The 24400-nt window shown below is 36.8% G+C and overlaps 1 long non-coding RNA gene across 1 annotated transcript; it reads right to left on the bottom strand.

Annotated features, from left to right (window-relative positions):
* Positions 1-11811: 11811 nt before the first annotated feature.
* LOC119867848 lies at positions 11812-15434 on the bottom strand. Its single transcript, XR_005384812.1, has 3 exons — positions 15316-15434; positions 15062-15204; positions 11812-12172 (listed from the first exon to the last, which is right to left on the bottom strand). It is a non-coding gene; the product is annotated as an uncharacterized LOC119867848 (long non-coding RNA).
* Between the last annotated feature and the right edge of the window lie 8966 nt (positions 15435-24400).

Below are 24400 nucleotides of genomic sequence, written 5' to 3'. Positions count from 1 at the left end.
TGACGCAATGTAGTAGGTTTTTCATGCTCCACACCTAGGTGGAGTATTTCTCCCAAGTTGGTTATTAATTCAATATATGAATCCTAGTAACTCACCACCCAATATATGTCTTCTCTAGAGCAGGGAAGCATTTCGCCATAGACTTTGGGCAGTGATGATTCTCATTTAGTTGACAGTATTTCTCAATCACCAGCGTTTTCCACCACTGTGTCATTTATTGACATTTCTATTGCCCGCTGAAAGTCCATTTCTCTATCCCTGGCATGCTGCTTCTTGCAAAAAAAAAAAAAAAAAAATCCTGGGTAGCAATTATTCAGCCATTTAGCATCTAGGAGATTCAGTCCCTAGTAGGGGAGCTGGTCAGAAACTTCAAATTATAAGAGCAATTCAGTCACTGACCTCCTATTGCCTTCATGGGATGACATCTATTTCTAAGAAATAGGCAGGTGTGGTGTTAGGATAAAAAAAAAAAAAAGTAAAAAATGTTCGAGCATTTTGGCTAAAATCTTTCCCCTACAATTCCTCTTCCCCAGATAGAATTCAACTAGATACTAGAAAATTTGTGTTAAAAAAATTGTATTCCCTTCTCTGATAAGGGGTATCTAGCAAAAACTACTGCACTCTTGTTTTTAATGTAGGGATTTTAGAAATTTTTCATTTAAAAATCAGTACTGAGAAAAAAACTCCATGTATCCAACGTGGTACTTCTTTCCTCGCACACTGGGGTACCCCATTCTAATCCATCTATATTTACCTGTCTAGTCGGTACATTAAGTAAAGAAAATAAATTTTAAAAGATACAAGGATTGGAAAGGAGGATACCGAATTCTATTTATTCATAGATATTAAGATACAAAGTTTTTTGATTATTCAAATTAATAAGAGAATACAGAAAAGTGATGATATAAAATCAATATTCATAATTCAGTTGTATTTATGTACACCAGCAAAAATCAAAAAGTTAGAAAGCATACTTTTTAAGATGAGTCCAATTCCCACAGCAACAAAAAACATTAAGTACCTGGGAATTAATCTAATAAAACATGTTTAAAACGTTTATGGAGAAAATTGTAAAACTTTATGGCAAGCCACTAAAAAATATCTAAAAAAATAGAATATCCTAGTAGGTAGGAAAACTCAAATCTTAGAAATCCCAACTCCTTCTAAATTAATGTATAGATCACATGCATTACACTCAAATTTCCCTAAGAATTTTTCTAAGAATTTTACAAATATTAAAATTCCCATGGAAAAGCTAAAGCCAAGGATTGGCATGATGTTCCAAGGGAGGGGGAGGAGGGAGGAAGGAGGAAGGAGGAGAAGACTTGTTTTATTAAGATTTATTACACAGCCAGAGGATGATCGGCAAATTGGCAATGGAACAGAGAAGAGAGCTCAGAAACAGACCTATAATATATTTGGAACTGAAGTGACAGACTTAGCATTGCAGATGGTTGGGAAGAGAATAAACCATTCAGTAAATGGTACTGGAATGATGAGATTCATTTTAAAATAAAAGAAATTTTCTATCTCACAGTGCACACAAAAACCTATTAAAATGAATTAAAGGCTTGAATGTGAAAGGTAATTAAACTAGACATGGAGGAAATATTATTCTTGGTTTGGGGCTAGATGATGATTTTAATCCAAAGAGCAGCTCTCAGTCCAAAATCTCAGATAAGACCTTGTAAACTGTAGTACAAGTAAATCAAGAAGACCAATGAAAAGCAGCCATGATGCAATAGTCTTGTCCAAATAACTAGTGAGCAAGTAAATAGAAATCAAGTTTAGGAATTCTTCATTAAGCCTGTAAGAATTATCCCAAGGTAGAGAGGTAGTCCTGGGGGCATACAGTCTCAGACATCTTACAACTTCTAATCAAAATGTTTCCTTTATCGTTAAAGAGTAACCCTCGTTACCAGATTGTTCTCACCACACACACAAAAATGGTAACCATGTGAGGTAATGACGTTGCTGGGATCTCGGACCCTGAGGCCTCACCCCATCCTGTCCAAATGATGTCACTGGAGGCGCTTGGTCTCACCAGGAGAAAGAATTCAAGGATAGACACAACACAGTGGATGAGCAGTAGCAGCCGGAAAGTTTATTAAAAAGTACCGTCCTGAGATGGAGAGCAGGTGAGCTCAAAGGAGAGCTGTGCCCACCAGGGCCTGCGCCTCTGTCTTTTATTAACTTCGTTAACAATCATTAACAAAGGAGTGGAACGTTCATTACTTGAGGCAGGAGTTCTTGGAAGCAGGTAGCCTCTTCCAGGGATGTAGGTTAACCTGCCTTTTCTTCCTTGTTGGGTCCGGGTTTTCCTCTCCAGGCACCCTCAGGGAGAAGATTTGAAAGTGTTAATGTGGTATAATGAAAGAATAGTGTGAACTCCCGCCTACCCTGTGGGCCCTCTTCGGCCTGTCCGGTTCCGTCCAGTTTCTTGTGGTTTAGTTTCTTGGGGACCCGCCTCAGACTCCCTCCTGGCTGGCCTCCAGGCATCCTGTTAGAACCTAACTAACTGCCTACTCTAGCGATACATGCATTAATTACCTTGACTGTGGTGATCGGTTCACAATGTACACGAATATTAAGTCCTCACAGTGCACACCTTAAAGAAAATTATGTTATGCAACCAAATAAACAAGTACCTAAATAAAATTGCTTTTTAGAAAACAAATAACCCTTTTTGTGCCCCCCCCCCCAAAGCCTTTGTTCTTAAAGTCTACTTAGTGTGATATTAACCTTACTCCGGTCATTGAAATTAGATGTCTCTTCCTGGTTTACTTTCATCTTCCATGTTTTACTTTGTCTTAGAAATACTTTGTCTTAGAGAAGCAAATTGCTAAAAGTTAAAACCAAGTAAGGATCTCTATTTTTTGAAGGCATGTTTTACATTTGTTGCCTTAATAGATGAACTTATTTCTGCCATCTTATGTTTTCTGTTAATCATGTGTTTTCTTTGCATCTTTCTATTGAATTGATGACATTTTATTTCTATTTTTTACTTCACTGGCTGAGAAGGAATACATTTTATGTCTATGCCTTTTGTTTTTGTTTCATTTTATTTTGCTTTTTTGGTTAACATGTTCAAGGCCTCTGTCTTCCTTCCATATGGTACAAGGACCTTGGATAACTGTGATACTGACCACTTCCCTTTTCCTTATTGTTATCTGGGATTTTAGCCCAAGTGATTCATTTTATTATTATTTTTTTTAGTTGAAGATCCTTTAGACTTACTGCTGTAATTGCTAACTATTGCTTCTTCACTCCATCCTTTTGGGTTTCATTTCTTTCTTCCTGAAATACACTTTCTATGTGTTTATTTATCTTGATTGATACTTTAGCTGAGTACAGAGTTCTAGGTTGGCTGAAAATTTTACTAAAAACTGAAAATATTGTTCCAACTTCTTCTAGCATCTTTTGATGAGAAGACATCTGTCAAATTTTTATCCCTTTACATGTAATCTGGATTTTCTCTGAGGTCAATTTTCTCTTCATATTCTATAGTTTCACCACATGTCTAGATTAATTTGTTCTGTTTACTCTGGTCACAGCTTTGGTTTCTTCAACTGTGAGTTCATGTGTTTTTATCATGTCAGGAAAATTCTCACTATTCAATGTGTTGTGCCTTTTAAATTCTATTCTCCATTTCTCTTACTTTCCATTTAGTGTTTTTCTTCCATTGTGCTGCATTTGAATATTTTCCTTGTTTTTCATCTCCAGATAACTATTATCTCTTCACTTGTGTCTAATCTGCTGTTTATATTTTGAGTTTTTTCATTTGTGTGAGTATATTTTTAATTTCTAAGCATCCTTCTTGGTTCTTTTTTTTTTTTTAAAGATTATATTTATTTATTTTTGAGAGAGAAAGAGAGAAAACATGGGAGAGGGGCAGAAGGAGAAGCAGATTCCCCTACTGAGCCAGGAGCCAGACATGGGGCTCGATCCCAGAACACCTAGATCACAACCTGAGCTGAGGGCAGACACTCAACCGATTAGGCCACCCAGGTACCCCCTTCTTGGTTCCTTAAAAAAATCAATCTCTTCTCTTTGTTATGATATACATTTTCATAATAATTCCAATTCCCTTTTTTTTAAAAATCTTTTTTTTTTTTTTTTTTTAACAAGAGAGAGAGCAAAGGGGGAAGGGCAAAGGGAGAGGGAGGAAAGGGAATCCCAAGCAGACTCTCTACACCCAGTGGGGAGCCCAACGTGAGGCTCAGTCTCTCAACCCTGAGAACATAACCTGAGCTGAAGTCAACGGTCAGTTGGTTAACTGCCTGAGCCACCCAGGCAGCCCTAAAAAGTCTTTTAAACAATTTGAACAATCCTGTTCTAATTTTTTTCATGTTTTATTATCTGCAATTCTCAAGGTAGTAATTATTTTGTTTGTCCCATTTGTTCATGTTTACTCAACTGATTTTGTTGAGTGTGTGTGTGTGATGTATATTTTTTATTGTGAGCTCATATCTAGAAAAAATATTTATTATTATTATTATTATTATTATTATTATTACTATTGAGTTTCTTTTATGGTGAAAGTGTCTCAGCTGGTGAGTCCTGAATCATGAAGTATACAAATTTATATCCCATGTCTGAGTGTAGTGCTAGGTTAGAATTATAATTCCTAATGTATGCCTTTTCTTTCCAACATAAGGCACAGGACAAGTAAACACACCTTTGCTATCTCTCCTCAGTCAATAAGCAGGATTAACAAAGGGGGCAGTTCATATAAGGTCCAGCCTTTGTTCAGTGATTTCAGTTCATTTTCTATATCTTCTCAAGATTTAGATGACTTTTCCTATTCTAGCAGAGCATTAGATCTCAGCTGGCAGCCCCAGTTTGACTTCAGTCTTTGCTCATTGCTTTAGCTTTGATTTTTCTCTTCATGTCTGGCACCTGAGATTTCCTTTCTTATTTTGAACTTCATTAGATATTCACAATTTCTTAAGTGTATTTTTTATCCAACATTTTTATGTGTTATATTATGGAGTCTATGCAAACTTAGTCCACAATATTGGTAGAAGTTTCATCAATAAATTCTTTTTTTTTTTACATTTTAATTATTCAGTCTAATGGGTACTGCTAGTTTATATTTAATTCTTCTTATAAAATAATTAATGCATTAAAAAGACTAATTAAGCAAAAACATATGTGCCCACTATTCATCTTAAGAAAAAAGTATTTAGCAAAGACCTCAGGCAAAGGCAAAAAAAAGCTAAGATAAACAAACAGGACTACATCAAACTAAAAAGCTTTTGTACAATGAAGGAAACATTCAACAAAATGAAAAGGCAACTTACTGAATCAGAGAAGGTATTTGCAAATCATACATCCAAAAAGTGGTCAATATCTGAAGTACCTAAAGACTTACGCAACTTAATGCCAAAAAAAAGAAATAACTGGATTCAAAAATGGACTAAGAATTCCTATTTTTTCAAAGAAGACATACAGATGGCAAACAGGTACTTGAAAAGATACTCAATATCACTAATCATCAGGGAAGTGCAAATCAGAACCACAATAAGGTATTACTTCACAGTTGGCTATTACCAAAAAGTCAAAACATAACAAGTCTTGTTGAGTATGCGGAGATAAGGAAATCCTCATATGTTGTTGATGGGAATGTAAGTTGGCACAGCCACTATGCAAAACAGTATGGAGTTTCCTCCAAAAATTAAAAATAGAGGAGCACCTGTGTGACTCAGTTGGGTAAGCATCTGACTCTTGGTTTTGGCTCAGGTCATGATTTTGTAGTCATGGGTTCAAGCCCTGTGTCAGGCTCCATGCCGAGTAAATAAATAAAATCTCTTTAAAAAAATTAAGAATAGAAATATCATGCAGCACAAGAAAAACACTAAATGGAAAGTAAGAGAAATGGAGAATAGAATTTAAAAAGCACAACACATTAAATAGAATTTTCCTGAAATGATAATATATATAATGTTTCAGCCATAAAAAAGAATGAAATATATATAATATTCATTGATATATATCAAATAAAATATATATCACGTATTCTTTATCCATTCATCTAGAGATGGACACTTAGGTTGTTTCCATATCTTGGCTATTGTAAATAATGTTGCAATGAACATAGGGGTGCACATATCTTTTTGGATTGGTGTTTCACTTTCTTCACATAGTGAAATTACTGGATTGCATGATATTTCTATTCTTAATTTTTTAAAAGAGAGGGTACTATGCTAAGTAAAATGAGATAGAGAAAGATAAATACCGTATGATTTCAGTTATATGTGGAATCTATAAAGCAAAACAAGTGAACAAACGAAACAGAAACAGACTCATAGGTACAGGTAACAAACTAATGGTTACCAGAAAAGAAGGACTAAGGAGGAAGAGGGCACAGAATAGGTAAAGGGATTACGAGGGACAAATTTCCATTTATAAAATAAATAAGTCACAGATTTGCATGTACAACATAGGGAATATGGTCAATAATATTATAATAACTTTACAGTGGCAGTAATTAGACTTAGAGGGATCATTTGTAATGTATAAAAATATCTAATCACTATGACGTACACCTGAAAGATAATGTGTATCACTTATACTTCAATAAAAAATAATAAGTTATATACACTAGGAGTATATGAGCAACTTTTTACTTATGGAATGAATTTAAAGTGAATAAAATTGAGGTCAGCCCTACTGGAACCTGATGAGCAGAAAGGGCACCTCTTATCATAGACAGCTCCTTTGCACAGTCTGGGTCTATTTCTTCTAGAAAATAACTATAGGCTATGGACTACAATAAATTATCTTTCTGGTCTATAATTTTTTAAAGATAAATTATAAATCAATAACCTCATCTGCCTCTGTAAGAGTTTCCAAGTTATTAAAAAAAAATTAAAAAAAAGAGTTTCCAAGTTAAAACCACAGATACATAAAACATCTAATGGACACTTCCATATATTTGTGACAGTCAACTGAAATGATAGATAGTAAATGGCGAAACATTAACTATTTTAAATATAATATCCCAGAGATTCTTTAAAAATTTATTTAATATATATCTCTATGGAACTTCAAAAAATTGTTGTTCATTATTATAAAAAAGAAGAGAGAAGAATTTTTTTCTTCAGCTGATTGTTAAGGATATGCCCTTCCTAATTTACTACAGAGAATGCATTTATGAAGGTCAAGCTAATATATTCATGGAATATGAGGCATGTAGCCACCTAAATTCATGGCTAAATCTCTCAATTGGTGGAATAAATTGCTGACAACAGAAACGTTTGTATTGGCCAAGCACTATGGTTTGATTAAGTTTGCTCATTTATTTTATAAATCTGTTGTAAAGCCATTAGAAGAGTTTTATTACTCAAATTATGAGGCTGAGTCAGAGTGGCCTTTTAAATCTATAAATTAATCAGAACTTTATTTCCAGAGCACTGAAAATATTCACCTCTTTCTTTCAATGAATATATTTTCCCACTCTATTACAAATAAATTGTGATTTAGTTCACAATTTCTGCAGTCGGCCATTATTCATAGGCATGCCTCTTGAATAGATCAGTAAATGTGTAAATTTCCTTCACTGTCCATTTCTGGGTAGATGAGAGAAACATCTTCTAGGAGAAATTAACCTCAATCAAAACACTGTCTACAGTCAACATATGGTCTCAACACATGTCCAAGAAAGGATAGCCAATCTTTACAACACAAAATTCATTTTGTTTTCTTTACAACTTCAACATAGGAGGTGCTCAGCTCAGCATTTTTGCCTTTCCCTATTTTTTTTTTGCCATTACTTTGTTCATTCTACTACTTTGTCATTACTTTCTTTATGTCCTTTCTATAAGTTCATTTACTAGTTTACCCTTATTAAGATTTTTTTCCATGTCTAATCCTCTTATGCCAAATTGACTTGTACTTTTTTCCAACTTCATTCAAAATCATACTCTGACTGTGTCCCTGTGGTGAGGGCAGGGCTGGCTCCATCACTACCCCTCATCTGGGTCCCAGCATTTAGTTTAGGGATGGATATAAGATCCACGCTGAGTCAACCCCCCAAAGAGTTCTCTTTCTTTCAGGACTTTTTAAACTGATAGGATTTAAGATTAGGGCTGATGGAATCTTAACATCACATAGAAGGAGATTGCCTAAGGACAACGTAGTCACAGAGAAGAGGGCAAACAGAGTGAGACAGATGCTAAAGATTTTTTTTTTAAACACCTAGGTTTAGTTGCAATGATTAATCCCTTAACTTTTTTATTCCTATGAAAGTAATGATTTGTTTGACCAATTTAAATCATGTTTCTTTTGGATGAAAACAAAAGTTCCAATACCTTATTTTGTTTCAAAATATTTTATTTCCATTTGGAAAAAGGCAAGTTATTGCTACCCAAATCCTACAAATACCCCATAGAACAACGATGCATTCACTGGGACACATTAGATTATAAGGAATAGAAACCAATTTCAATCTTGTCTATGTGAGAGGGGACTTTCTCAGTAAAGTTTCAGAGGTGAAGCAAACTTAGGGATGACTGGGTCCCAGAACTCAAACACTGTTTTTACCACTCTTGTTCCTCGTCAATTCTTTGTTTCAGTTTGACATCATTTTCTCTTGCCTCAGATAGTTTTTCTTCATGTGGAGATAATGTGACTACTGGCAGTTCCATAAACTGCATCCAGATCAAGTTTCTGTAATCTTTAGAAGGAAGGCTATCTTTCCTCCAGCTCCCTATCTAATTATCCCTTCTTGTGTCATTTCTATGCCTGAAAAAGAAAAAAAATCACATGGCAAATGCATAAGATCTGTAATTCACCACCCTCAAGTTACCTGCTCACCTCCATGGTCAGGAGGAAGCCTCTTACGATTGGTGAACCCAATAAAACCACATGAAATTGGGGCAGATGGAAAGAGTGGGGAAGCAGTTTCCAAATGGAAAACAAAAGAAGTAAAGTGTTATTTAAAGACCCAGGGTTTACCACCCATGTTTATCTCTTCTCCCACCCAAGACCCCACTAAGATATAAAAATAAACTGATCAAAATCACAAGAATGGGGGAAATATTAGTGGATCAAAGAGCTCAATGCAATTTTGGAAGGCAAAAACAAATGAAGAAGTGGACACTGATGATCTGGTTGGGGAAAGTCAAAGTCTAAAGAGTGAGCGGGAAGTGATAATATCTGGAAGGACTCAAAATTAGCTGGTATGAATAAGGGTGGGGATAATGTGAAAAACTATGAAAGAAGATAAGAGTTGAAGTCAATATACAGAGTGGTCAATCTCCCGATTGCTCACAAGCAGAATTCCAGAAATCTTTCACCCCCACATAGTCAACCCTAAAAATACTCAATCTGGAGCCTAAAGGTTATTTCTCTACAGAATGTAGATGAAAAACACTTGACTCATGACAGTCAGAGTGGTAGAGGTAGGGATAGGATATGAAGCTGATAATATGGAATTCATTGACAGGTTGTATAAGGATTTCTCAACTCCCCTTCCCATTACGTGTTTATACAGAACACTGGCAATTTAAATACCTGGTCCCAAGACGGAGATTAGGGGTTTCTATGAGAGACTATATACATAGACCCAAAGAACAGGCACTTGAAGGTTAAGAGGGGTGGATCTCTACCTAAACCCAGTAAAATAAACATTTTTTAGAATGTTTTAATCAGATTTTGTAAGTGCCTCATGCTTAAATATAAAGGGACACTATAACATTACAAATTAAGACGTCTCCAAAATGTAAAATACATATATATTTTAAAACAAACATTAAAAAAAATCATATAAGGAAAACAGTGTGCAGGGAAAAAAAAAGAGAACTTTGAAAAAGAAAACAAAACTGATAATTAGAATCCTCAAAAAGATAAGAAACAATATATGCATAAGCAAGGAAAGAATTCTATAAAAAAGAAAGCGAAAGAATATTGGAAATTAAAAATACTCAAATTCGGGGCACCTGGGTGGCTCAGTCAGTTAAGGGACTGCCTTCAGCTCAGATCATCATGATCTCAAAGTCCTGGGATGGAGCCCTATCCCTAGCCCCTGTCTGGCCCCCTGCTCAGTGGGGAATCTGCTTTTCCCTCTCTTTCTGTCCGTCCTCCTCTTGTGTACATGCACTCTCTCTCAAATAAATAAATAAAAAAAATCTTTTTTTAAATAGTCAAATTCAAATGTCAAAATTCAAAGCAGCAGGAGACAGTTATTGAAAACTCTCATATTTAAACAAAAAAATAAAAAGGCAGAAAACATTAAAAAAAAATCAAGTCTAGAGATTCAAGCTGGGAAGCCCAATATCTAATCAAGATGAATTCTAGAAAGAGAGATTAGAGGAAATTATGGAAAAGAGGACAGCCCAGGTTGCTCAGCGGTTTAGTGCCTACCTTCAGCCCAGCGCGTGATTCTGGAGACCTGAGATCAAGTCCCACGTCGGGCTCCCTGCATGGAGCCTGCTCCTCCCTCTGCCTTGTGTCTCTGCCTCTCTCTTTCATGAATAAATAAATTAAAAATCTTTTAAAAAATATGGAAGAGAAATAGTCAAAGAAACAATATGAGTGTATTTCCCAAAATGAAAGTACAAGTCTCCAGACTGAAAGAGTCCACCAAATGCATGACATATTAAATGGAAAAAGACTCACAATAATGCATCTTTAGGAAAGATACTAAAAATTTCAAATGTAAAAACCTTAGGCCACATAAAACAGATTGGGGCTGAGAATGGTATTGACTTCTCAAGAAATGATATTGTAAGTCCAAAAGACAGTGGAACAACTTCAAAATGATGAAGCAAAATAATTTTCAGTCTCAACTCATCATTCAAAGAGGAGCACAGAATAAAGACATATTCGGATACAAAGAGGATAAGATACTTCACTTCCTGTGCAATCTTTCGAAAGGAGCCACTGAAGAATGGGCTCCAGCAAAATCAGGGAGTAAAATGAAAAAGAAGAAAATATGAAATGTGAGAGGAAATGGAGTCAATCCAATAAAGTGTCAAAGAGGATTCCCAGGTAATGGGCCATGCAGCCTCTGTTGGAGAGAATAAGAGACTTCAATCATGTTTTCCAGAAAAAGCTATTCAGTAGTTCAGTTGATTTTATGGAGTACTTTGGTTGAGGACAGCATTGAGGGTATATGAATAGCAAGTGTTACAAGTGAGAAACAATAACAAAAAAAAAATTGCTGCAGAAAAGAGAAATGAGTCATGGTATATTTACAGTAAACAGTATTTACAAGGTTATAATGATCTCACACTACGTTGATTTAATTAAAGCAGTAGCATGGAATAGGAGATGAGTAAGAGGACGGGCAAGGTAGCCAGCATCTGTCATAACAGGATGCCTAAAATTAATAACGTGAAGAAATAGTACAAGTTTATCATTTAGAAATACAGACTTAAGAATAGAAGAAACGGGGGCATCTGGCTGGCTCAGTCGGAAGATCTCAGGGTTGTGAGTTCAAGCCCCACATTGGGTGCAGAGATTATTTAAGTAAATAAACTTAAAAAAAAAAAAAGAATAGAAACAGTTTAACAAGTCAAGAGATTGTATTTGAGCAGCAAGAAATAAAGATTGGTCAGAGACTTCTTTTTAATGTTAAGCTTATTGGTACTTCTGGATTTTCAATCATCTGCATATATTATCAATTTTTGACTTCCTAAGTAAATTTTAAAAGCAACAAAATTTAAAAACAAAGTGATATCCAAATCTTTTGATATCTACCTCACTAACCTGGGTTTTATTTATTTATGAGAGCTTTGAAGACAAGCCATGTTGATAGACTCCTTTGGTTTGTGTCTATACAGACAAAAATTCTAAATATTTAAAGACAAATGCTTTTCTTGATTCCATCAATGTAACCTACTTGGTGTATGAATAGCTGATGTCCCAATTTTGTCTCATCCTCTGCTGTATTTCCAGGATGGGATTCGGATGTGAGAGACTTGTACGGTTGCTTGCTCGGTTAGCAAAGCACTTGGTCACCCCACAGTTAAGAGGCTCCTGAGAATTTGTCAGCACCTTGAAGCCTTGTGGGTTTTTAGACACACGAATCCCAAATTTAAGAAATTGTCAAAGTAATCTCCAATAGACCAAGAATTTAGGTCAGAAAATCCTCCAATCCTTCATACAGGAAAAGCTGTAAATCCTTAGATTCCTTTGGAGAGTCTGAAGAGAGATGACGGGTTTAAATCTGTGAATTACATGGCAAAATTAGATTAGCTTGGCAAATTCCTACCATGATGCTATATTCCTAAGGAGAGCAAGTTCACACATGCTCCATTATATCCCCGAGAAAACATAAAATTGCGGATTCCTTTCCACTATCCTGGTCTCTTCTACCTCCCAATCCCTGGAATTCTCTGCAGAAATATTCATTGCCTTCTGAATGGAATGACCAGACTGAAAGGATTTCACCAAAAACTTTCTAAGATCAAAACTTTTCATCTTATCTTCAACTCCGCAGCTCTTTCTGGCTATGCCAACCCAGTTACTCTCAAAAAGGAACCTTCAATTCAACACTGATTTTATTTATTTTTATCTAAAGTGATTGACTTTTTTTCCCTTCAACTTAATTGACTTTTTATTTGATTAAGGTAAATAAATCAACTGATTGATTTGGTTCCGCACTTACCTGATCTCTGTAATAAACAAGTAAGACCTTAACATAATCATTTTTTATAAGCTTTGCTAGAGTCAAAATTTTAGCCTTAAGCATTCTACAATAATTGTATTTAATAGACTATTATTCTATTGAGTTTCTATGTTATGTTTTGCAAATAAAGGATCAGTTTTGAGTATTCCAGTTAAATTATTTAAGCTTTCCCGGTTTTAGATATGTATAGTTTTTAAAAATTATATAATTTGGGCAGCCTGGTGGCTCAGTGGTTTAGCGCTGAGTTCAGCCCAGGGCTTGATCCTGGAGACCTGGGATCGAATCCCACGTCGGGCTCCCTGCGTGGAGCCTGCTTCTCCCTCTGCCTGGGTCTCTGCCTCTCTTTCTCTCTCTCTCTCCCTCTCTCTCTATCTCTCATGAATAAATAAATAAAATCTTTTTAAAAATTATATAATATGTGTATATAAACTTCTCTTGTCATGAAAGAAATAGTATTAAACTGGCAATGCCATGAACATACATCTCTACTTTCATCTGCTCAAGAACTTGAAGTAGGTGGATTGCTGAAGAAAAGAGGTATTTTTAATATATAATAATGTATGTTTATCCTTCAAGTCTCAATTCAAATGCTTCCTTTATTCTGAAACCTCCAATGCCTGGCAAATTTCATGGGTTGCAGGGACAGAAATGGATTGTGGCTGAGATATGGAAACAGAAGACATATTGGAAGGATACTGGATGCCTTCAGGAGGACCTGAAGATTCTCCTTGGGAAGGACCTGAAGATTCTCCTTGGGGAGAACAGAAAGCAGGATAGTTCCAAGGACCTCTCAGCAGGAGCTTTTGGATCCTCTCTCTATTGCCTCACGATGACTTACGACCAGTAGTTTTCTATCCATGTTCTCATTTCAAATTCCAGTCAGAAATTATACGACTAATTAGGATGGCAGGTAGATCAAGCTCAGTCACTATGAGAACCAGGAAGGGTTCACTCACCCCAATTTGTGTCTCCTGTCATCCTTGACTTAGATGAAGCTTTTCCTCTATTCCAAAGGCACTTTGTGCCAACCCTGTGAGGCCAATGATACTAATAAAGCATGCTAAGGTAGACTTTTGACTTTTTCCGTATTTGAATCCTTAGTATAGTGCACAGTGACCGGTACTTAGTAAGTGGTGAAAACTTATGGTTGTATGAGTTCAACTGTATTTTATTTTCTTTTAATGATAGAAATTATCAAATGCCATAGAGAGAAAGAGAGAGAGAGAGAGAGAGAGACTTCTATAAGTTGTATAAAAGCCACTAGAGGCCCCCTCATGAGAGTGACCAGATGACCTGGTGGTGCTCTCTCTGAGGCTCAAAACCGAGAAGAATCCTTATTACATGGTAAGCAGAAAATCAGTACAGAGGGATCAGTGGTCAGCATGGCACAGGGGCACCTGCCATCTCCCCGTTCATACCTTGCTGTGCCCCAGTGTCTTCTTGGATCACTTACGACTCCTCAACATGAGACCAAGACTGTACATCTCTGAGGAACTTGACAGTCTATTAATCACTGTCTAATAGAGTTAAAGCATACCACCTTCCCTTCACCCCTTAGAGCCCCAAGAGTTATGTCATCCATCCTGTCATTCCTTGGAATACAAAATACTTATTTAGTCCCTTTCTCCAATAATTGTGTATCAGGATAGGTCCATAGCTTAGAAACACAAACCCGTACTTAACTAGGGTTAGGGTTGGGGGCATTAATTGCCATCAGTTTCTTACTGATAAATCATTCCCACCCTTCCATGTACCCATTCCCCCACCCGAAGATCAGTTGAAGGAACTTTCTTGTTAGAGTAAAAAGACAATTCTTTACCTAGTCAGTAGATTACTCCCACTAAATCTTTAGCACAGCACCCAGTTATGATGCAGATGAGCCAAAATGATAACAGGAAGTAAGTGCTGATTGGTAAGAATTAAAGTGTTTTGGGGTTTTATTTTGGTTGTGTTGCTTCCTCATATCTGTTTCAGTTGTTTCACTTCCTTTTTACAATGAATGTGTATTATGTTATAAATACAACTGAATTTTTTTAAATATTAAAGAATAGAGGGGAAGTAGCAAATAGTAACCTTAGATCCAGATAACCTAGCTCTAATAGTGCTAAAATAATGTTTTTACTTAATAGAGAAGGTATCAAAATATAGTGACTGTCATCTAGAACCCAAATTTTGGTCCCTAGTGCCATTCTCCATTAAAAGAAATGTTTTTTGAAGAAATGACTGATTCCAGGGCTGGGGCAGGACAGGTTCAAGATGAGCCTGGAATATATTGCCAGAAAGTAAAAATGATGAGGTGCATCACACAGACACAGGTGCCAAATTGCGGGGTCAACCTGGGGGTTGGGGGTGGGTGGGGAATAGCTATCAAACAATTAAGTAATGAATTATAAACCATTGAAGAAATAGAAATTTATTAGTTCTTACCAATATAAATGAACAGGGGAAAGGAAAGCTGTTGCATATAGTAGAAAGCAGAATGCCAGCTGGTAAATGCAGGATCCTGGAGTTGAAATCATCATATTAGAATAAAGATTGCATCAGGCAAGAATCATCAATGAATACTAAATCTAGGGAAATTTGAAAAAACAAAAGAAAAAAGAAGACATTTACATGGTTGGTCTTAAAATGTATTCCCACAGACTGCTTATTAATTATAAAGAGTAAAAAGCAGCAATTACCTATCAGAGAAATCCAGAACCTTGAGACAGTGATCAAAATTAACCTCAACTCTGAGAGACAGATGGATATCGTGTGCCTGCATTTGTGATACACAGAGAAGGATGCAACACCATCTAGGAGTAAAGAGTAGCCTGAATCAGAAAATGAGGAAATACCAGTCAACCCCCATTGAGGATGTTCCATTTAGAAAAGGTAGATGGGGGGTGACTATATATTTTTTTAATGTTCATATCATAAAAGACAATGAAAAGATGTGGAAATGCTCCAGGTAACAGAAGGCTAAAGAGACACAGTATAACTAAATGCAATTGCTGATATATGGGATTCTGTTCTGGAGGAGGAAAAAAATGCTATAAAGGACATTATTGAGTCAAGTGACAAAATTGGAATATGGATGCTATATTAGGTAAAAATATTATACCAATGTTAAATTTACTGAAGTTGATAACAGCACCGTGGTTATGTAAAAGGACAACTGCATTCTTCGGAAATTTAGTCTGAAGTATTTGAAGGCAAAGGACACGATATAAGCATCTTACACACACACACACACAAATGAAGTATGTGCACACGTGTGCATGCGCACACACACACACACACACACACAATCCTGCCAAGTGTATATTATCTTGACAACATCTCACAATTTATATCATTGTGTGTATGAGCAGTAACTAACATGCCAAGTGTTTTTGCTATAGTCAGATGATCCCACAGTTTTTCTTTTTTTTTTTTAGTTTATTAATGGGATAATTTACATTGATTTTTGAATGTTAAACCAAACTTTCATTCCAGGGACTAAACCCCACATGGTACTGATGTATTACCCTTTCTATAAATTGGTACATTTCATTTCTAAATATTTCTTTAGAATTTTTATAGCTATGCTGATGAGGGATAATGGTCTATAATTGTTTTCATGTAATGTCTTTGTCTACTTTTGATCTCAGGGCAATTTTACTGAACGAATTGGAAAGTATTGCCTCTTCTTCAATTTTCTGGAAGAGTTTGGGTAGAGTTGGCGTTATATTTTCTCTGAATGTTTGGAAAAATTCACAACAAAACCACCTTGGCCTGAAGTTTTGTTGTTTGGGTTTTTTTGTTTTGTTTTGTTTTGTTTTGTTTTGTTTTATAGGTGAGATTTTAACTGCAAATTCAATTTCTTCAGTAAATTAAAAGCTATTTGTTTGTTTCTTCTTGAATAAGTTTTGGTGGTTTGAACCTTTCAAGGAATTTGTCTATTTCATCTGAGTAGTAGAATTTATAGGTATAATGCTGTTCGTAATATTCCTTTATTATCCTTTTATTATCTGTAAAATCTATGGTGATGTCACTTTTCTCCTTCCTGGAGATCGATCACCTGTGTCTTCTCTCTGTTTTCCTGATCAGTCTGGCAGGAGTTTTATCAAGTTTATTGATCTTGTCAAAGAACCAGTTTTTTTATTTCATTAATGTTCTCTTGTTTTCATTTTGATCTTTCTATATCATTTATTTCCTTTCTTCTCTTACTTCAGATTTGATTTGTGCTTCTTTCTCTAGTTTCTTAAGAAGGAAGCAGAGGTCGTTGATTTGTTTGCATGCATAACCTGCTTTACCAAATTCTGATATTAACATCCTCATTCAGTTCAAATACTTTATATTTTTTCTTCATTTTTAAAACTTTATCTGGGAGCGCCTGGCTGGCTCAGTCAGTAGAGCATCCGACTGTTGATCTCAGGGCGGTGAGTTCAGGCCCCGCATTGGGCATAGAGCCTACTTAAAACAAAATAAAAACTTTATCCATATGTCATCTAAAAGTTTTATTTAGTTATCAGTCATTTGAGTATTTTTCTAGAGCTCTTTAGGTCTTTTATCTCCAATTTAATTGTGGTCAAAGAGCAGACTTTGTATGAGTCTAATAATTTTAAACTTATAAGACTCGGTTTAGGCCCAGAATATGTTCTATCTTGGCAAATGAGTATGTGAAGTTTAAAATAACATGTATCACATTGTAGTTGGGTGATGCCTTCTACAATTTTCAGGTCAATTTGGTAGTATTATTCAAAATTCCATATCCTTATTGACTGTATGCTTATGTGTTCTATCACTTATTGAAAAAGCGTTGAAATCTCTGACTAAAATTCTGGATTTGTCCATTTCTTCTCACAGTTCTATTATGTTTTATTTCATTATTTTCCAGCCTTTATTAGGTGTGTGCCTCAATCAGTACTCACAGGATATGGGAGGTGAACATGCAGTAGATCTCTGAGGTTCTCTCTTTTTTTTTCTTAAAGATTTTATTTATTTATTTGTTTCAGAGACATAGAGGAAGAGAGGGATGGGGGTGGCGGGAGGAGCAGGGGGAGAGAGAGGATCCTAAGCAGACTCAGCACTGAGCACAAGCCCCAGGCTGGGCTGGATCCCATGATCCCTGAGATCATGACCTGAGCTGAAATCAAGAGTCACCCCTCGACCAACTGAGCCACTCAGAAGTTCTCTTTCTGTTCGGTGCTCCCCTCTCGAGGACTCTTGGCCTGGAAACCCTAGCTGCCTTGGTCTCCTGGCTCCGACGCACCTTCTCCACTCAGGGAGTCCGTCTGCCAGATTTACCTGTCGCTGCCACAGCCTGGAACCTTCTGGGCACTAAACCCGTGCACTTTTCTTTCTTGCCTCTCAGCGGCCCCTGACTTTCAGAGCCTGATGTCCAGCATCTCAAAAACTGTTCTGTTTTTTAATACATTCTGTTTATCTATTTTTCTCTAATTTCTTCTTTTCTTTCCTTCTTTTCTTCTTTCTTTCTTTTTTGGTTGCCTCAGGCAGAGAATAAATCCGACTGGGAGCAGAATTCCTTCTTGTTGTTTTTGTTTAGGTTTAATGTCTTGTAGTTTCTGTGGATCAGGAATTTGAGAGCAGCTTGGCTGGGTAGTTCGGCTCCAGCTTATCAAGTTCACGCTATTCTTTCTGACAACAGACAACTTTGAAGGTCTCTCAGTTTAATCACTAAAACTTCCCCAGTGATAGGCATTACAAAGAGTTTATTTTTCTAGATTTAGAAGTTATTTCAGGCAAGATACAATATACAGAAATTAGTTTTGCAATGTTTTTATTACTAAAACAATGAGAATCCTGTAATAGAAACCATTATATTTTAGTTAGTATGCTTTATATGCTACAATATATAAAATAATAGTATATTATATAACATAAAATTACACAGTATATAGTATCCAATTTTCACCCTAGGTTTATAAATGCAGTTTATGCTAATGAAAAATAATGAGCTAATTGCATTAATAATAGCTATAATTTTATAACTTACATGCCAGGGTAGATTTTTATATACTATCTCATTTCATTGTCACAACTCTACAGCGCATTTGCTATTAATATCCCTATTTCACAGGTGAGAAAACTAAGGTTGAAGAAGGTGAAATGATATGAAAGCCATTTATTCAGGAAGTTGATGATTCAGGATTTCAATCCATGTGTTTCTGATGCAAAAACCTGAGTTCTTAACCACTCTGCTATACTGGACAAAATCGAGATAAGTGCCTTGTATAGAACTATCACTCTTTATTCCACTTTGAATAGTATGTTATTAAAGCACAAAACAGGAAGATCCATAAGATTACATTTGAGAGGGCTCTGGAAATCTACAGATAGCAATAAATCCTGGAGAGAAAAGACAACTACACTATACTTTGAATCATCCATGAAGTTAAAACAAGTATGAGGTCCAACTGTAGTTAGAAATCAATTTTCTTTCCAGTTTTTTGTAGCTTCTCTTTCCTACACTTTAAACTGTCCTAATCTGCTTTCCCACTGTGACTTATTTCTGGTAACGTATAGTTGGGATAACAGCATCTTCACACCTGGTGGGCTGTGTAGCTGTGCACGCTGGGAATGGTAAGGATCATGAGGAACTGTGGAGGCACAATACAAGCCACTGTCACTTCAAAAACAAGACATAAGCTCTGCCGATGGTGGGAACTGGCCAAAGGCAATAACATGGAAACCACAGGGCACCTTCACATGTAAAAGCAAACTCCGTCAGTAGCAGACTGACACAGCACTCTGGTGAAAAATAACATGTTCTAGTAAAGCAGCTTCTTCTATTTGTTAAAGGGCTTCATTTCAATCATAAAATACACATTCATTCATTTGTCCTACAAACATGTACTTGGCACATAGTCAGGTACTATGCTTGGTCTTGCATATGCCCAAATAGGTAGGTAGAAAGATAGATGAGATAGATGATAGATAGATAGATAGATAGATAGATAGATAGATAGATAGATAGATAGATAGATAAAAGTCCCAGATCTCTAAATCTTCAGTGTCTAGGAGAAACATCAAATATATAAATTCTTTGATGCCCAACAGTGAAACACCACCAGGAATATACCTGCATTCAAACCAACCTGGGTTTCTTATTTGCTGCAACCAGGAAAACTTTATACTATGGAGAACTAAAGGAAATCTCAAAGGGTATTTGGAGGACATGTAGGATTTGGGTCCATGTTAGATAATTTAGGGGAAGGATAGGGATTTGTTCTGGATTCGGTGCCGTCAGAAAGTTGGGAGCAATTCTATGATTGGATATTTTACTAATTTTTACCTAGGAGGAAGGAGGCATGGAATTGGTCGTTGGTAAAGAGGCAGCAGTCATTCACATCAGCAGGAAAGGGGGATGCGTGGCCATGTTTATGGTTAGCCCGGTGTTCTTGTTTTTGTCTGTGTTCAAATGTGATGATGGAGGGTCACTGTTTTTGTTTTAATCCATTAAGTGGATTAGCCACAGGGTCATCTCTTGTGATTTGGGTGAAAATGTTACGTTCTGGAAGAAAATAACATGGTCTAGCTGGAATCTAAGGCTGGTTTTTTTTTTTTTTTCTCTTCCTCAATACTCAGTTTTACTATGCCTTGATAAATGCTAAGTTACAAGAATACACGGATGTGAGAGAGGTTAAAAAGTTCCTTCCATGCCAAAAAATATCTTGCAATGGAGGAAAGTCCCAGACTTATTAATTATAGTTGGTGACTAAAGAGACAGAGCTAAAAAAAAATTAAGTTCTACAAAACATAATTGGGATGTGAACTTAAAAAATTTTCTCTCTTTACCATAATTTTTTGCAGCTTTATTAAAGTATAATTGACATACAACAAATTGCACATATTAAAGCCTACAATTTGATACCTTTGACATATTGACGTATCTCTAAAATTCTCACCATACTCAAGTTAATGAGTATATCCATCATCTGCAAAAGTATTTTTGTGTTCTTTTGAAACCCCTTCTCTTTCCATCACTCTATCCCCACCAAACTCCATCCCTGGGCAACCACCGATCTATTACCTCCAGATAGCTTAGTGTATGCAGTTTTTAGAAGCTTATATAAATGAAATCCTACAGTATGTCTTCTTTTGTGTCTACTTTCTATCACTTAGCACAATTATTTTGCCATTCATCCATGTTGTTACATGTTTCAAAACTTCATTCCTTTTTATTGTAGAGTAGTGTTCCATTGGGTGAAAGGCAAACAAATTCTTTAGGGATTCTCCTGTTGATGGACATGAAGGTTGTGTGGTATCTTTAAAACAAGTCCATAAATTCTTTGCTACTACTTTTTTCAGGAAGTGGAGTCTAATTTCCCTCTCCTTTCTAAGATGGACTGGACTTAGCAACTCAATTCTCATTAATAGAATAAAGCAGAAGTGATGGTATGCAACTTTTGAAACTAGTCATGTAAGGAGTTTGGACTTCCTCCTTACTCTCTATAGTGGATCATCTTCTCTGGGGAAAGCCAGCTGTCAGGCTGTGAGGAAACTCAAACAGCCCTATGGAAAAGCCCATGTGATGGGAAACTTTAGTCTCCTGTCAATAGCCATGCGAGGGAACCATGTTGGAAGAAAATCTTCCAAGTTCAGTCCATGACTTCAGATGACTGCAGCCCTTTTATAGCTTCACTACAACCTCATAGGAGACACAGAGCCAGAACCATCCCGCTAAGTGGCTCCCAAACTCCTGATCCTCAGAAACTATGACATAACTAATGTTTGTTGTCTAAGTCACTACACTTTGGAGAAATGTGTTACAGGGCAATCGGTAACTAATATAGGTTGTTCTAGGTTTGGGGGTATTGTGAGTAAAGGAGCTATGAACTTTGGATACAAGTATTTGTATAGATATACATTTTCATTTCTTTTGGCTTACTGCATATTTGGGCACGATTTTTATTTTGCCTTATATTGTTTCCATTAAAGTGTCAAATTGACCCAACAAGGTTATAGGCTTCAGGTATTTATTTAATATTCCACACAATGTTCAGCCCATGCCAATTGCTTGGTAAATGATCAATACTTTGAACTGAGATAAATTGAGAACAATAATAAGTACTCAAATGACTTTCTGTAGGTACCAGAGAAGAGAAAGGTGGTGATTCAGTGTTATTGGTGGATGGACTGCCTGACCTACCCCCATCTCCACCCTGTGAAAAAAATGAATTGATTTGCTGTAGGCCCAGAGAAAGAATGTAGTTTGGAGTCCATAAAGAAAGTTTCACCTCCACATAATGTGAATCCTAATTTGAATACCACACATAAATGGGGAGAATTAATCCAACTTCATCCTGGTAAAAATCTGAAGTGACACATTTCTCAAAATAGAAATAAAATGTACTATTTCACATTGCCAGACAGTGTGCTCTCTCTTTCAGTTGCTTTTCAACCAGTCTAAGCTGTGCTTAGAGGAACTGACTGTGGCATTGAGAATCTGAGTAAGATTTATCTTCCGGCTCTCAGATATGGCTGGAGGGAGCCGTGTATGTAGGAATACATACAGGAATGTGTTGGCGAATGCTCAGTAAGTTTCTATGGGTTCAGTCCCTTTACTGAACACTAAATTCCTTAAAGAAATAGAAATGTAGGATTTAAAATAGCCAACTACCACCAAGAAACATTCTGAGCAAAGAGGGTACCACCAAACTTAACCAAAGGATTGTTTAAATTCCTTGATCTCCTCTAGAGAGACCAGATTAGTAATCCTCATCATGATGTCTTATATAAGGGAGATCCCATCAACAGAAGAAGTGAAAGTCTAAGAAAACTGACCCCATTCTAGGTCAGGTTGATTAGAAATTGCAGGAGGCAAGAGTGAGAGAGCAGAGTGAGTGGGAGAAATATCAAGGCTCTGCTGATCCACTCCCTGTCTAGGATTCAACCTCAAAGCACAGTCAGAAACAAATCATTGCATAAATTCCTTAAGCCTGAATGTCCACACCAAGGCCAGCTCACTCCTGCATGTGGAGTTGAGTAACTAAGAAACTTCAAACTTAGGAAATCTGAGTCATTTTTTTTTCTAAGAGAGAGGGGGCGGGGGAAGGGTAGAGGGAGAGGGAATCTTAAGCAGCTCCACACCCAGCTCAGAGCTCCATCTCACAACCCTGAGATCATGACCTGAGCCCAAATCAAGTCACTTAACTGACTAAACCACATAGGTGAAATCTAAATCTTTCTTTTTTTTTAAGATTTATTTATTTATTTGAGAGAGAGAGTGCAGTGGGGAGGAGCAGAGGGAAATGGAGAGAGAAACTCAAGCAGACTCTGCACTGGTCATGGAGCCTGCCTTGAGACTCAATCTTACAACCCCAAAATCACAATCCAAGCTGAAACCAAGAGTCTGTCACCCAATCACTGCACCACCCAGGTGTCCCTAAATCTAAATCTTTTATGATGGACAATGAATTTATCTGACTTCTACCCAGGAGGTAGACATAGGCTTATTATCCTGGTCAGGAAACTAACCTGCCTTCTGTCGCAGAGAGAGTCACTATCCTTCCAGTTTGTTTGCCTTACAATCAATCCTTAAAAGATGGTCTAGAGAGGGATCCTGGGTGGCTCAGTGGTTGAGCATCTGCCTTTGGCTCAGGTCATGATCCCAGGGTCCTGGGATCAAGTCCCACCTCAGGTCCCTGGAAAGAGCCTGCTTCCCCCTCTGCCTATGTCTCTGCCTCTCTCATGAATAAATTTTTTAAATCTTAAAAAAAAAATAACAATAGTCTAGAGGAAAGCCAGTCAGAGCCTCGAAAATGTGCAAAAACAAGGACCTGTGGATAATTGTGTCCCAATAATTAATACCTAATAAAAACCTTCAAGATAATCATATTTCACTCACTTTTCAGAGAAGGCAATGAGGGTGATAAACGTTAAGGAACTCACTATACGCCCTATAGTGGTGCAGTTGGGGTTTACATCTGGGCCTGTCTACTTCCAAACCACTCTGGAGACCCCTATGCCCCCCAGGATGACAAATGTTATTTCTTGAAAGATACCCAGAAGAACTAAAGCAAAACTTTATAAACAAGTGGCTTAGCATGCCTCCTCCAAAATGGAGGGTCTTTGCAGTAGGACCCCAAATTCTAATTGTCAACCAAAGACTGAGAGGAAAGAAAGCTACTGTCCAAAGTGAAGGATTATTTGTCTTCTGTTCCCATTTCCAGAAATTGAGCTGCTCCAAACCTGGGCAGATTTGATAGCTTCTTTGCAAGATGGCCACCATCAATTTCTTCCTTTCCTCTCTAAATATTTTATTCCTTTCAAGCAAAGTAGTGTCTATTTGTCCCCTCTCTGCACTCCCTCTCCCCTTAAATCTGGGATGGACTTAATGAATTCCTCAAACAATAAACGTGGCCTTCCCTGTCTTTTAAGACTAGATCATAAGAAGCGTTATGATCAGGTGTCCCTGCTATGCTAGATCCCTGACATCTGTCCAGGTCTCTTGAAATACCTGCTCTTGGGACAGTGTAAAAAGTCTGAGTATCCTAAGCCTGCCATGCTGTGAGGAAGCACAGCTGGTTTCATGGAGAGAGAGATGTCCATCCAGCCCCATTTTTCCAGCCACTCTGGCCCATATACACCAGTCATATAAGCTAGGAAAGCGTCTTGGGGATTCTAGTCCAGGAGAAGCCATATAGAGAAAAATGGAGAAACTCAACCAATGGGCAAAACCACACATATGGCCCAGTTGAGTTATCCTAGGCATCTTTAGCTACTAGTACTATGCCCCATCTATATCCCTGACTCACAAAATCATGTATATAACAAAAC

Source organism: Canis lupus, chromosome 36, assembly GCF_011100685.1.
Source record: "Canis lupus familiaris isolate Mischka breed German Shepherd chromosome 36, alternate assembly UU_Cfam_GSD_1.0, whole genome shotgun sequence".
Lineage (NCBI taxonomy): Eukaryota > Metazoa > Chordata > Mammalia > Carnivora > Canidae > Canis > Canis lupus.
The sequence above is the reverse complement of the archived record's forward strand: the minus strand, read 5'-3'. Positions and strand labels throughout refer to the sequence as shown.